Below are 11825 nucleotides of genomic sequence, written 5' to 3'. Positions count from 1 at the left end.
ACTCTTTTCTATGTAGGTGCTTGTATAAGTGCACCATGTACATGCAGGAGCTCACAGTGGCCAGAAGAGGGAGTCAGATCCCCTGAGTTACAGGTGATCATGAGTCTCCTCCATGTTGGATGCTCAAAATGGCTCCTTCACAAGAGCAATCAGTGCTCTTAGCTGCTGAGCCATTTCTTTAGCCCCGGATCTGTCATATGATCTTAGAGCTTAGATTACCTCCTTGCTTCACTGTGGATCGTGGGCTCTCCCTGGACAGAGACTGGAGTCCAGGGGTTCCTCAGAGCTCCCTTTGTAGTGCAGGGGACTCTTGAACTGCAGATCCTCCAGGACCCGAGCTGGGATTTCCGGTGTGCACCACCACACACAGAGGTTCCTTTTGTCTTGGTTTTCTTGAGTCGGTTTCACTCTCTGGTCTAAACTGGTCTGCAAGCTTCTGGGATGTTGGGATTGTAGGCTTGAACCGTCCTGGCTTTAGACGTTTCCTTTTTTTGCTAGGCTGTGGTGGTTTATGCCTTCAATCCCAGCTCTCAGGAGGCAGAGAAAGGCGGATCTCTGTGAGTTTGAGGTCATCCTGGTCTACAGGTTCCAGGACAGCCATGACCACACAGAGAAACCCTGTCTGAAAACAAACAAACAAACAAACAAATAAACAAAAACAACAACAACAAAAACCCAAGTTTCTTTTACCCCAGATTAGTTTAAGACTTCCTTAAGTAGGGCTGGAGAGATGGCTCAGTGGTTAAGAGCACTGACTGCTCTCCCAGAGGTCCTGAGTTCAATTCCCAGCAACTACATGGTGACTCACAACCATCTGTGATGGAATCTGATGCCCTCTTCTGGTGTGTCTGAAGATAGTGACAATGTACTCATACATAAAATAAATAAATTAAAAAAGGGGGGGGGGGTTGGGGATTTAGCTCAGCGGTAGAGCGCTTGCCTAGCAAGCGCAAGGCCCTGGGTTCAATCCCTAGCTCCGAAAAAAAGAAAAGAAAAAAAAAAAAACTTCCTTAAGTAACCTGGAAAGGGTGACCTTGAACTTCTAACAATCCTGCCTTCGCCTCAGAAGGGGTGCTGCTATGGGCATGTGCCGCCATACCTGACTTGTGTTTGTGTGGTCCTGAGGACTACACTAGGCCTATACTCTCCCAACTGAGCTACAACTTCAGTCCTCTGTTTATTGTTTGTTTGTTTGTTTTTGAGAGTCTTACATAATTTATTGGCCTTGAACCTCCTGTCTGCCTCCAGAGTGCTCCTAATGCAGACTTACATCACCATATCTGGGGTTTTGCTTTTGTTGTTAGGGTTTTGTTTTGAGACAGGGTCTCACTATGTAGCCCTAGCTGGTCTAGAACTTTCCAAGTGGACCAGGCCGGTCTCGAACTCACAGAGCTCCACCCACTTCTTTCTTTGTAGCAACTACCACCACACCCAGTCATACCTATTCTTTTAATAGGGGGTCTTACTGGGTGCATAGTGCCAGCTAGAATGGAACTCATATATAAACCAGACTGGCCTTGAACTTAGGGTGATCTTCCTGCCTCTGCCTTCAGAGAGTGAGTTCTGGGATGTTAGGCATGGGCCACCAGCACCAGGGTTCATTTAGTTTTTTTTTGCAGTTGTGCTGGGGGTCAAACCCAAGGCCTTAACAAACAAGCAGGGACTTTATTACTGACCTATGTCCTAAGACCTGGGCTCATTTTTTTTTAACTTCAAGTGTGTGCCCAAAACTTAGTTGAATGAAATTCTTGAGGGTTTTCTTAATAAATTTACTTCAACTGAATTATTACAGCAAAATTTTGTTAGGGTGTTTAAATAGATATTGGATTATGTGTACATGTGTTTGATACTTTCCAATTTTTTCAAAAAAATAATTTATATACAGAAATATATTTATTATAGAATTATATATAGAAATCATTCTTTTTTATGTACATTGGTGTTTTGACTGTATATATGTCCGTACAAAGGTGTCAGATCCCGTGGAACAGGAGTTACAGACAATTATGAGCTGCCATGTGGGTGCTGGGAATGGAACCTGGGAGAGCAGTCATTGCTCTTAGCCACTGAGCCATCATCTCTCCAGCCCAGTGCTATCCTCTTCTAATTAGCTAGAGCTGTCAGCCTACCACAGCCCCGAGTCATTATCTCAGGGAGTCTCAATGGGGAATTGCCTTGGTCAGACTGGCCTTCGGGTTCTGTCTGTGAGACATTTTATTGATGATTGATTGATGTGGGAGGGCCCAGCCCACTCTGGGCAGTGCTACCCCTGGGCAGGTAGCAGGCTGAGGGGCTGGAGGGATAGCTCAGTGGTTCAGAGCCTGTGCTGCTCTTGCAGAAAACCAGAGTTGAGTTCCCAGCACCCACGTCAGGCAGCTGTGTGCTCCAGTGAATCACACACGCACACCCCTAAAAATAAAGTAAACTAGGGAAGAAAAGAAAAGAAAGCAGGTTGAGCAAGCCATGAGGAGCAAGCCAGTGTTCAGCGTTTCTCCATGGTTTCCCCTTTAATTTCTGCATCCTGTTCCTCTTTTAAGTTCCTGTTGTGACTTCTCTCAGTGATGAGTTGTTCTCTAGAACTGTAGGATGAAACAAATCCTTTCTTCCCCAGGTTGTTTTTGGTGGTGTTTGTCATAGCAACAGTAAAGCGAAGTAGGACCTTTCCATGCAGGGAGGCTGGAGAGCAGGCTCAGCAGGTAAGAGTAACTGTGGCTAAATCCTGGGCAGCACTGGAGCTCTGATCTCAGCACCCATGTAACAAGCCTGGTGCCCTGCAAACAACTCTAAGTCACACACACACACACACACACACACACACACACACACACACACACACACACACAGAGGAAACTGGGCTTTTTGCTTATGTGAAACAGGGCTTCTCTGTGTAGTCCTGGCTGTCCTGCAATTCTCTCAGTAGGCTATGCTGGTCTTTAACTCAGAGGTCCAGTCACTTCTGCCTCCCATGTGCCAGGATTCAATGTGTGTGCCACTACCTCCTGGTTCCAAAAAAAAATCAGTCTTTTTACACATCTATAATCCCAACACCTGGGAGGCAGAGATAGGTGGATCTCTGAGTTGGGGCTAGCCTGGTCTATAGAGAGCGTTATAGATAGCCAGAGTCATGTAAAAAGACCTTGTCTCAAAAAGTAGGAGGAGAAGAAGAAACGAAAAGAAAAAAAAAATAGTAGAAACCTTGTTGAAAGGATAATGGCGAAAGAAGGAATCGAACTGAAGCCATTTTTGAATAAGACTTCCATTTTGATAGAGGTCAGATAAAGTTCATGTTCCCAAGACCGCAATGGGTAACTGACATCCTGCTCCGCCAGTTGAGACATGATTGCTAGGCAAATCTCCCACCACAGTCGAATAAACCAACAATGGGAACAGGGTGAGTGTACCATAAAGGCGAGTTGCTAAGGAAGTCCTCTGTCCCTAAATCCTAATTAGTGGGATAACTTGGCAGAGTTGTTTGTGGTTTTGGAGCTTACAAACTCTGTGGAATTCTTGGGAGGGGGGCAGGTCAGTTTTTGCTGCCTAATTCAAATAAAGAAGTTGCGTCGCTGGACTCTTGTGATGGCTTAAATTTTTTTTTTTTATTTTTTTATTTTTACACCTAACGTTTGGGTACCAAACGCCAACCCACTTGATCCCTAAAACTGAATTAGGAGCACCTCGGACTGTTTTTCAGTCATCTGGACTCTCGGAGGTAAGCCTGTATTCTGATTTCTGGTTGGAGCCTGTCTGGGACCCAAGCAAGAAGAAAGTGGATGCGGCACTGCTCCTGGGGTTAGAGGTGGACAGGAGATGTCCTGCCTTTTCACTGGTTTCCACTGAGGGGACATTTGGTTCTGGTTCTGGGCATGCGGGATTGCTCTTGTCGGTTTGTGTCTGTAGTTTGATTTAGTTTGGTTGTTGCTCTGTGTTTCATATCCGGGAAAATGGACCAAAGTTCTTCTGCTGGCTGTTCACCTCTTGGCTTAGTATGTAACCATCTCAAGGATTTTCAGGGGGTAAAAAGCGGCTGAATCAGGACAACAACAATAACAACAAAAACAGATAAACTGGCTGACACTGAGTCCAGCGCTGCTGGTGAAGCCCCGCCTCCTGCTCGCCTGACAGCAAACCCCAGCCACCTGATTTGTCCAAGTCCCTCTTAAAGCCGAACCAGCAATTCCTCAGCTTTCTCTGGTCAGGAAGCCTGTGCCTACTCCCGCTACAGAACCACTGTGCCCATGAGAGTTGGATTTTGAAGGCAGAAAGGCGCTCCTCCCTTGAAATTAGATCAGGAAGAAGTAAGGAAAGTTTTGTCTGTTTTGAATGTATAAATGTATGTGGCCACTGCATATTTGTTTCTGACTGGTCTTAAATGTCCGAGTGTACTATGTTCTGTATGTATTGGTTATAAATCACTGGCTTATAAGGTGTTGGGTATGGTTAAAAAGTTATAATATCTATACCAAAAAGTTTAACTTCAAACTAGTAACTCAGGGTTGGAGTCATTCTGGGCAGCTACACATGGCATGAGTCAGCCAAGGAAACGGGTCTCCAAAGATACTTTTAAATTAGATTAAGATTTTTATATAATTTCTGCTCTGTCTTAAAACCAGGTTTATAAAAAAATTAGGAGGTATTAAAGCTGCACCTTCATGTGTTCTTATACAAGAACTTTTCTTGCTGGAAGCTAAACTTTGTAACATAAAATAATCCACTTATAATAATAACTTATAATAACTAACCCACTTATAATAAAACACTAAGTTGTTTACACTGCCTTCTAAGAATTATGGTTGTGGGTTGGGGATTTAGCTCAGTGGTAGAGCGCTTGCCTAGGAAGCGCAAGGCCCTGGGTTCGGTCCCCAGCTCCAAAAAAAAGAACCAAAAAAAAAAAAAAAATTATGGTTGTGCTCCATGTCTTTAGAAAGGTACTTTATTTTTCAAAAGAACACACAATTGAGAGATTTTAAACTACTTTAACAAAAATTTTAGAATTTTACAAAAAAATAAAAACTAAACATTTTGAAAACAGGTTTTTAAAAATGTTTTCATTTATAAAGCTATGGGACATTTTAAAGTTTATCAGCTACTTTATTGTAATGACTTCATTAATATATGATCTTTATGAATGGATACATAAAAGACTAAAAATTAGGGCCACGGCTAAACACCCGAGACTGAAAAATTCTGTCATATGAAGCAGTAAAACGATAGCCATAGGCAGTCTGGCGGAAAACTTGGATATTAAAGCATTACAGCATTAAAAAAAAAAGACTGAGAATCGCTGGCTGAGAAGTAGATTTCAAGGGCTGGAGAGATGGCTCAGCGGTTAAGAGCCTCGACTGCTCTTCCAGAGGTCCTGAGTCCAAATCCCAGCAACCACATGGTGGCTCACAACCATCTGTAATGAGATCTGATGCCCTCTTCTGGTGTGTCTAAGACAGCTACAGTGTACTCATATATAATAAATAAATAAATCTTTTAAAAAAGATATTTAAACTTACTATGACAGAGACTCTCAGATCCTAGTAATGACTCCCAGGGTCTCAAGACAAAGGAACACTAACCACTGGGTTTAACTGCCCCATCCCTGGCCTGCTGCCTGCTAGGGCTGGACCCGAACTGTGGACAAGCAGGACACTGGAGAGTTGATTGCCCCACTTTGCCTAGACAGGGTGATGGTCAGTCCCTGCTATGCTGCTCCTCCACAGGAATGTCTCTGAGGCCGTCCTGATAGCTTTGCCCCTGTTGCCATGGAGACCACAGGAGCCTGGGATGACTGTCTAGGTGATGGAATATGGACTAATCTCTATCATTTTAGCTGACACAGGCCATTTATAGCATAGTTCCTCCTTCTCACATCTCTCTGATCACTTTGGTGGCTAAGCTAACCGTTGCTTTACCACTTAGGCAGTAGCAATCAACTCCTCGTTAGATCACTAATTAGCTCATTAATTAAGCTACCTGGTCTCTTATTTTAAAAGGGGTGGGGGGTTTACGTTGCTCAAAGGCTTCATGTTAAAGGATAAACAGTTTTCAGATGCAACTTTTCACTAGAAGAACATACATGGCTGTTCTCAATAACAACCACTTATGTCTCTGGTAAATGAAAAAAACAAAACAAAACAAAAAAAAAACTCCAAGTCCAGGAAAAGGCTAAGGCTAGAAAAACTTAAATATATTCCCCAAATCTCAAAAGTAATGTAAACTTGGCAGAGGTAAGAATGTTTCAGATCGGGCTGGAGAGATGGCTCAGCGGTTAAGAGCACTGACCGCTCTTCCAGAGGTCCTGAGTTCAAATCCCAGCAACCACATGGTGGCTCAAAAATTAAAAAAAAAAAGAATGTTTCAGATCTGTTTCCCCTACTGTGCTGTTATTGCCCCAAGGCATTTTCAGACTTCCTGAGCCCTAAGGATTGAAAATATAGTTACAGAAGAGAGTGCATTGTCCCTGCCCCCATGGCAGGCTAAAATGCTAAGTCAAAAGTAAATTCCATTAAGGTAAATTTATTGTTTCTATACCTCTGGGCTAGCCCAAGACATGGTAGTGGAAACCTACTGGATAGGGAGGAGTAAGGGAGACAGGATGGTAAGTGGTTACGGGATCTCTTTGATTGCCCCCTTGGCTGACCACCATATTTAATACCTGTAAGGACTACTGTCCTTTCTTTTCCTCCTGTTACGTGTGTTTGCATGATTGAGTTTGTGCACCACATGCATGCGGGAGCCTGCAGAGGCCAGATCCAACGCAGGCCGCTGTAAGCGGCCACGTGGGTGGTGGGAACTGAACCTAGGTCCTCTGGAAGAGCAGCCAGTGCTCTTAGCCCCTGAACCATTTCTCCAGCCCCCATTTTTAAGTAAGGGGTGGGGCATAACTATTGGGACACCAGTGATTGCTCAAGAGTTTTCTCCTTTTTGAGACATGGTCTTGTGTAGCCCAGGCTGAACTTGTACTGACCAGGAAGTCGCCAGAAGACATCGGCCCTCCTGCCTCTATGTCCCATTGCTGGAATTGCAAGCATGTACCACCACACCCGCCTAAACCTTTTACTTCCTGGTCACTTTCTTCTCTATTTAAAAACAGCATTGAGCACTTCCTCTATCATCAAGCACACAGGAATACTTTGTTTATGAGCAGAGAATCTGGACCTTGTGACTAAAGATCTGCCCCTGGTGAAGTGGCTAAAATCAGTTGTCATCGACAATGTCCTTGTTCTGTCGATTTTTATCACTACTTTTGTCGCTTTGGGATTGGGGAGGAGAAAAAAAATGATCTGAAACATTACATGTGGCAGTGTTCTCTCCTCCATTCCTTTGGTCAGGCTTCTTAGAGTCCCTGCCGTCACTCCACACAGCTAGCTGGTCTCCTGAGTCTCAGACACTGACGCTGGACCAGAGCAGCATTGGATTTTTCTACTTTAACATCCAGAGCACTGGGCAGGAATTTGACCACAGTCTCTGGTAGAATTGATACCCTGTGTCTGATCTGGCAAACATTCTACTGGGTTTAGCCAGATTGCCCCGCCCTCCTTTTCTGGCTATTCAAATGTCCCCAAAACTCCTCACTCTCTCCTAGGTTCCAGGTGGTGTTGGGACAGGCACTCTGACCTTAGCACAACTAACTGTGTGGTGCAAGCACCATTCGGGCCTTAAAACTGAGCACATGCGCAGCACCACTGGCCAAAATGAGGACAAAGTCCACAGTTCCGGGAAAGTCCCTGAATGTACTAACCCTGCTTTTTTGGGTTCCGTAATTCTGCTTCTGGCTAACTGTTCTTGTTAACTGAAGTGTGTCAACCCCGGACATGGTTATGTGCTTACCCTGAGAAAGGCTTGGGTCCACACTGGGACCCTGAACACCCAGTGTTTTTGTCAGATGGCTAATAAAGACTTTCTATTGGCTCAAAGCCCAACCCACCGGAGCAGTCTTCTCTGGTGGATACCCCACAACAATATCTTGTCACCCTGACTGGCTTCAGGGAGGATCCTGTTTGGGACCTGGCTTGTAGCTCAGTGATAAGGAACAAGAATGAAGACCTGGATGCAATTCCTGCCCCATGTCTCGCCGTTGTAACTTTACTATGCTCCAACCCCCTTGTCACTCCGCTTTTCCAAACCTTGTGCCTTCGAGTCCTCTTTCCCTTGCATTTAAAATGAAACAGAACTTTGTTTGCATTTTTTTTTCCTTTTTCTTTTTTTCGGAGCTGGGGACCGAACCCAGGACCTTGCGCTTGCTAGGCAAGCGCTCTACCACTGAGCTAAATCCCCAACCCCTTTGTTTGCATTTTTAAGATTTTTTTTATGTGTGTGTGTGTGTGTGTGTGTGTGTGTGTGTGTGTGTGCGAGCCCACATGTGTGTAGAGGTCAGAGGACACCCGTCAAGGGTCAGACTCCTTCCAATAAGTGGGTCTTCTTGGAAATGGGTGAGACTCATGGCATCAGGTGTGACTGGAAGTGCCGTTACCCTCTGAGCCGTACTGATGGACTTGCTTCGTTCCTGAGACAGAGTTTCATTTACCTCAGACTTGCTTTGGAGTTCTGTTAATATAGAGATAAGGGTGATCTGGAATTGATAGTCCTTTCCCTCCACCTGCCAAGTACTGACACCACAGATGCTTAACACCATGTGTAGTTTGCCTGATGTCATAGACAGCACCCAAGGAGGCTCCATGCATCCTAGGTGGGCATTCTACAGACTGAGCTACATCCTCAACCCCAGATACAATTCTTTGTGGACAAAAATTTTCCACCCCCTAGGGTCTACCTTTGCACCATTTCAGTTCAATTTGTCATTCAGAGAGAGAGAGAGGGAGAGAGAGAGAGAACACAGAAATATTAAGAATAATTGCTTTAGGCTGGTCACGATAGAACACACCATTAATCCCAGCACATCGAGGTGGAGACAGGTGGATCTCTCTGAGTTCCAGGCCAGGCTGGTCTATATATTTGGAAATTCCAAACCAGTTAGAATTTTATAGTTTGCCCCTGTCTCAAACAAAACAAGATGAAAATTGTTTTGGCTACAGACTACCCTTTTCAAATATCAGAAGGTAGATAAGCCAGGTGCAGTGGTTCACATCTGTAATAACAGAGAGGCTGAGACAGGAGGACCACCATGAATTCAAGTCCAGCCTGGTGTACAGAATGAGACCCTGCCTTGACAATCAAGAAGTAGGGCTGGTACGATGCTCTGTGAGTAAGGCACTCGCCACCGAACCTGATAGCCTGAGTTCCGTTCCTTGGACCCACAAGATGGAAAGAAAGAACCGACTTCTAAAAAATTGTTCTCTGACCTCCACATGCATGCTGGGTACACACTTGAGTACCTGAACATATACATGTACACATAAATTTAAAAAATTAAATATTTTGTTGCTGTTGTTGTTTGAGACAGGGTCTCTGTGGGTAGCCCTGGCTATCTTGGAACTCACTATGTAGACCAGGCTGGCCTCTAACTCACAGAGATCTACATGTCTCTGTGTGATGAGCAGAGTAAAACAAAATGCTGTTTAGATCTGTAAAAATAGCTTAGTCAGGGGGTTGGGGATTTAGCTCAGTGGTAGAGCGCTTGCCTAGCAAGCGCAAGGCCCTGGGTTCGGTCCCCAGCTCCAAAAAAAAAAAAAAAAACAAAACAAAAAAAAAAACCAAAAAAAAAAAAACAAAAACAAAAACAAAAATAGCTTAGTCAGGAACACGACTAAACCCAAGGGCTCATGTGGTAACTGGAACCAGTGATATCACTCACTTGAGATAACCAGACACAGGACTTGAACTCAGTCAGCGATGCTCACTGGATATAGAAGCAAAGGCAATACAGAGCTCTGCACTTCCTCAGGACGGCTAGAGACACAGGAGAGAAGCCACCTCCATCTGTACAGTCTCCGCATCCTGACCCACAAATCAGAGACTACCCAGAGACTACCGTCTGATTTGCCTTACTCCGAGAGTCTGAACTGGACCCTTAGCTAAGACACCTCACCCAGGTAAGCAGCCTTGGGGGAGGTAGGCTTAGGGCTATAGCTAGGAATTTAAGAGTATGCTTTGTGTGATGACCCTCAGCATAAATTATAACTTTTGTTATACTAACTGTACGTCCTACCTTCTTGGTTGAGACACTTGTCTTTTTTTTTAAGATTTATTTATTTATTATATATGAGTACACTGTAACTCTCTTCAGATACACCAGAAGAGGGCATCAGATCTCATTACAGATGGTTGTGAGCCACCATGTGGTTGCTGGGATTTGAACTCAGGACCTCTGGAAGAGCAGTCAGTGCTCTTAACCTCTGAGCCATCTCTCCAGCCCGACGCTCTGCCTTCTTAGTGCTTGGGATTAACGACATGTGCCACCACGCCTGACTTAAAAATTTTTTTAAGATTTTTTTTTTTAAATCAAAAAGTATTAATAGTGAAAGATATGGGGAGGGGGCTTCTGGCACCCTAAGGGTTAATTGTCCAGCTTCCCAGAGAAATAATGATCATAAGCTATTGTGGGAAGGTGAATATTATTGACACTACCACAGGTGGAGTCCAGGTGAGAAACAGGAAGAGACTGGATCTGATACAGGCGTTCTCTCGGGGGCAGTGGAGAGTTTTTATGCAGGAAGATGTGAGGGTGAAGTGTTCCCAGCCTTGTGAAAAGCCAGAGAGAAAGGCAGGACCCAGAAGAACCGGAGGACTTTCAGGGATGTAGGTACCGGGGCTTGGTTCAGCTGGTCGTATGATTTCTCTGCCCTCTGCTGGCTAAAACAAAGACGATCAAGCTGATCACAGCGTCTAGGAAGGCTGAGGTAGGATTAAGAAGGGATGCCTGAGTGCTGGAGTTTGAGGCCAGCATGGAAAACATATGGAGAAATAATCTCAAAAACAAAACCCCCCAAAATTCCATAAACAAACGAACATCAACAACAAGGCAGGAAAGAAAAGTCAACCTCTCCCACCACGCCCACACACAAACAACAACCAAACAGCAGCCAACCCTTTGCAGTATTCCCGGTCTCCAAGTCCCCTGGCCTGCAGTAAAATGTGTCAGGAATCAAACCCAGAAAGGTGGATGGTGGGGATTTGAGTTTTTTACACATCATCTGCCTAGGAAAGATGAGTTTTACTCATGGGTCATTTTCTGGGGACTCTCCCTCTGGAAACACGTGACTCTATGTGTCTTTAGTTGTTCGTTTCTGCAAGGTGGTGACTGTGTAAGTCCCAGCCAATAAACACATGCTCCCAACGCTGCCGTTGCTACCAGCCACATTACCTCAGTGAGGAGCATCCAACCGGGAGGCATAAGTGGAGGTATGACTTTGTTTGGACCATACTGTTCTAGACCAACAGTCTGTTCCCAGAATTTGAAATGTCGGGGTTTCATGTGTTTTGAGATAGAGTCCTTTGTACCTCTGATATGAGACACCGTGCGTCAGGAATCAAACCCAGGGCTTTGTGCTTGTTAGGCAAGCATTCCTCCTAACTGAGCTTCAGTCCCGGGCCCTTGGCAATTCTGATAGAAGCAGAGGTGGGGCTGAATAGTCAGGAACACTGGCTGCTCTGACAGAGGTTGGGCTAAGGTCCTAGTACCTTATGGAGTTCACAGCCATCTGAAACTCCCATTTCAGGGAATCATATGCCTTCTGATCTCTTCGAGCACCAGGAAAAATATAATACATATGTAAGCAAAATACTCATATGCATAAGATGAAGCAATCTAATCTATCATTATCTATCATCTATCTATCTATCATCTATCTATCATCTATCTATCTATCTATCTATCTATCATCTATCTATCTATCATCTATCTATCATCTATCTATCTATCTATCATCTATCTATCA

The 11825-nt window shown here is 44.5% G+C and overlaps 2 protein-coding genes across 17 annotated transcripts in view; one reads left to right on the top strand and one right to left on the bottom strand.

Annotated features, from left to right (window-relative positions):
- Dppa3 (developmental pluripotency-associated 3) overlaps positions 1 to 11825 on the bottom strand; it is a 40894-nt gene that overhangs the window by 23585 nt on the left and 5484 nt on the right. For 5 of the 7 annotated variants that reach the window (XM_087656986.1, XM_087656987.1, XM_087656983.1 and 2 more), the window contains exon 2: positions 220 to 622. The gene's annotated coding sequence lies outside the window, so the exon portion shown is untranslated. The remainder of the gene's footprint in view (positions 1 to 219; positions 623 to 11825) is intronic. The other 2 variants (XM_087656988.1, XM_087656989.1) reach the window with 1 other exon arrangement.
- Apobec1 (apolipoprotein B mRNA editing enzyme catalytic subunit 1) overlaps positions 2558 to 11825 on the top strand; it is a 29128-nt gene continuing 19860 nt past the window's right edge. For 2 of the 10 annotated variants that reach the window (XM_087656120.1, XM_087656118.1), the window contains exons 1-2: positions 4184 to 4295; positions 9833 to 9980. The gene's annotated coding sequence lies outside the window, so the exon portion shown is untranslated. Of the gene's footprint in view, positions 2697 to 3327; positions 3710 to 4183; positions 4305 to 6716; positions 8041 to 9832; positions 9981 to 11825 lie in introns of those variants that run through there. The other 8 variants (XM_087656117.1, XM_087656119.1, XM_087656125.1 and 5 more) reach the window with 7 other exon arrangements.

The sequence above is a fragment of the Rattus norvegicus genome, chromosome 4 (assembly GCF_021556685.1).
Source record: "Rattus norvegicus strain SHRSP/BbbUtx chromosome 4, alternate assembly SHRSP_T2T, whole genome shotgun sequence".
In the NCBI taxonomy this organism is placed as follows: domain Eukaryota; kingdom Metazoa; phylum Chordata; class Mammalia; order Rodentia; family Muridae; genus Rattus; species Rattus norvegicus.
The sequence above is the reverse complement of the archived record's forward strand: the minus strand, read 5'-3'. Positions and strand labels throughout refer to the sequence as shown.